Genomic DNA, 3,250 nt, shown 5'->3' with positions numbered 1-3,250 from the left:
ATATTAATATATAATATGACAATATATTATATACTGGAATAAAATATATGTGAATACTTTCTTCATCTCAAAATATCTTTTTGCATCTAATAGTTTGCACTACAATTATCACCATAACTGAAACACATAAAGGAAATCTTGGATAAGCCTACTAAAAATTACCCCCATTATTTAGGCCATTATTTTGTGACATATTATTCTTTCTTCAGATAGACACTTTTAGATTTCTCTCATTTTTTTTTCACTCAGGATTATTCTAAAATATATTCTTGATTTTCTTGCCATTATAACTAAGCGAATACTTTTTATAGAGTAATGAAATTTTTCCTCTGTTAAATTTCATTACTTTATTAAAATCATTCATATTTGTATGGTTATCTTATATCCAGATATTTCAGAGAATATTTTCTAAATCTTAAAATTTTCCTAAGTGGATAATTAAGTAAAATGATTATTAAATTATTAAATTCTTAAAATGATAATTCACCTTCTCTAATGTTTACCCCTTTCTCTGTTACTAATTTTGCATTTCAATGGATTAATTCTCTATTTCAGAGACGTATCTTACTATATACAATTTGGTCATCTGGGTTGTCTTTTACATGACATTGGTAGAAATAAAATACCTACATTCAAAGTTTGATATTTTTATAATATTTTATGAGGAGATCTTAACAGTCTTATTTAGAAATATATAAATATTTAATTTATATTTAAATATTTATATTCAAATCATAAACATAGTGCATTCCTCTTGGTATTCTGAAACAAATATTAATATTTAGGCTTCCAGACCAAATATTTCCATGTTAGCCAAACATAAATGCTTAAATAAATACTAACTTCCAATCTAATCTGAATATGTGAGTACTAAGGATGATTCATCTGATGCTCACTTTTGTCCTATTCCCTTTAGCACCATCACCACTTCTGAACCATGAGTAATAAAACATCTCCAAGAAAGTTCTTCATTTATGAAAATCCCCTGTATGACTTAGAGTTGGGCTGGAGTAATAGCACAGCGGGGAGTGCGTTTGCCTTGCACACAGTTGACCAGGGTTCAATTCCTTTGTCCCTCGGATAGCCTGGCAAGCTACCTATGGTGTATTCAATATGCCAAAAACAGTAAGGACAAGTCTCACAATGGAGATGTTACTGGTGCCCGCTCCAGCAAATCGATGAACAACGGGGTGACAGTGACAGTGACAGTAACTTAGAGTTGGGACCTCAAAACTCTTCTTGTAAGACCAGAGAGAACAGAAGTGAATTAAGTATTATCTAAAATAATACCAATAATCTGCATAAATAAAACTGTATTTCACTGTATCACTGTCATCTCGTTGCTCATCGAATTGCTCGAGCGGGCACCAGTAACATCTCCATTGTGAGACTTGTTACTGTTTTTGGCATATCGAATACACCACAGGCAGCTTGCCGGGCTCACTGAGAGGGACGGAGGAATTGAACCTGGGTCAGCCACGTGCAAGGCAAACGCCCTACCCGCTGACCTATCACTCCAGCCCAAATAAAACTGAAAAACTTCAAATACATTAGGCAACATAAAACTTCTGAGACATAGAAAAATTAATTTCTATTTTGGAAATTGCTTGGAATATTTAAAATTTCCTCTGTGCAGTACTACCATTTTCTCTGTAGGACATGAAGAAAATAATCCTTTAAAATCCTATAAAGCAGGACTGTCAATCTTTGACTGCCATATGACTAAGCTTTAGTTTTGTGATCACACTGTATCACTGTATCACTGTCATCCATTGCTCATTGATTTGCTTGAGCGGGCACCAGTAACATCTCCATTGTGAGACTTGTTGTTACTGTTTTTGGCATATTGAATATGCCACAGGTAGCTTGCCAGGCTCTGCCATGGGGGCGAGATACTCTCGGTAGCTTGCCAGTCTCCCTGAGAGGGGCAGAGGAATCGAACCGAGGTTGTCCCAGTACAAGGCGAATGCCCTACCTGCTGCACTATTGCTCCAGCCCAGTTTTGTGATACCCTGTTTTAAAGCTATCCCACTCTGACACAGTAGCTTTTGGCCATGACTACGACTGGCTGTCATTTCAGCTGTCTTCTTGTGCCTCGTCCCCTACCTGTGAATCACCATCACTAAGTTCAGAATCCCCATCTTGGAAGTAGAACACCTACCTACCTGTGGTCCCAGTGCCCCGTGCTCTTGTTCTCAGGATGGTCAGATTTGTCCGTTTTAGGTCTCTGTCCATGTTCTCAGTGGTAAAAGAATGGGCTGCCACAGTTAGGTACACTGTAGTGATCCCTCTGCTGAACCCTTTCATCTATAGCCTGAGAAATAAATATATGACCAGGAGTTAAAGGAGATGAAGGGACAGACAGAATTCACTCCAAAAAAAGACCAAAGATGCAGTGGCATAATTGGGATACGGTAAAAGAGATGATCAAGTTATCTTTCCTACCCATTTTTCACAATGACACCTAAAGAGGTCATGAAACATTTGGTGTGAGATTTCTGTAAGAGTATTGACTTGAAATATACTTACCTACATAATATGGTGCCATTAAAATGATGAAAAAAATCATTAATTGGGACCAAAATGATAAGATTTTGAGGTGATTTGCTATTAAAATAACAAACTGAAAGACAGTTATTGGATATACTCCTTTGTGAGATATAAATAACTAAAAATGAACTGGAAAAAGACAAAGCTAGGGGCCGGAGCGATAGCACGGCGGGTAGGGCGTTTGCCTTGCACGCGGCCGACCCGGGTTCGATCCCCGGCATCCCATATGGTCCCCCAAGCACCGCCAGGAGTAATTCCTGAGTGCAAAGCCAGGAGTAACCCCTGAGCATTGCTGGGTGTGAGCCAAAAAGCAAAAAAAAAAAAAAAAAAGACAAAGCTAGAACCAAGACTTTTCCCTCTGCCAGCTACCAGAAGGAAAGAGATGGGAGGTGTGAAAGTAATGGGCAAAGGGATTTTTGATGATGTGACATCATTTGAAATTTTGAAAGTGGGAATGATGAATATTATGTAAATTTAGATATGTGCAGCTAAATTCCAGCAAAATATTGCAATGTATGATCAACCAACAATGGAAGTTAAATTTTGAAAGCTTGAGTAGCACTGCACTGTAGCACTGTCATCCCGTTTTTCATCAATTTGCTCGAGCAGGCAGCAATAATGTCTCCATTGTGAAACTTGTTGTTACTGCTTTTGGCATATCGAATACACCACAGGTAGCTTGCCAGGCTCTGCTGTGTGG

The sequence above is a fragment of the Sorex araneus genome, chromosome 1 (genome assembly GCF_027595985.1).
Source record: "Sorex araneus isolate mSorAra2 chromosome 1, mSorAra2.pri, whole genome shotgun sequence".
Taxonomy (NCBI): domain Eukaryota; kingdom Metazoa; phylum Chordata; class Mammalia; order Eulipotyphla; family Soricidae; genus Sorex; species Sorex araneus.
The sequence above is the reverse complement of the archived record's forward strand: the minus strand, read 5'-3'. Positions refer to the sequence as shown.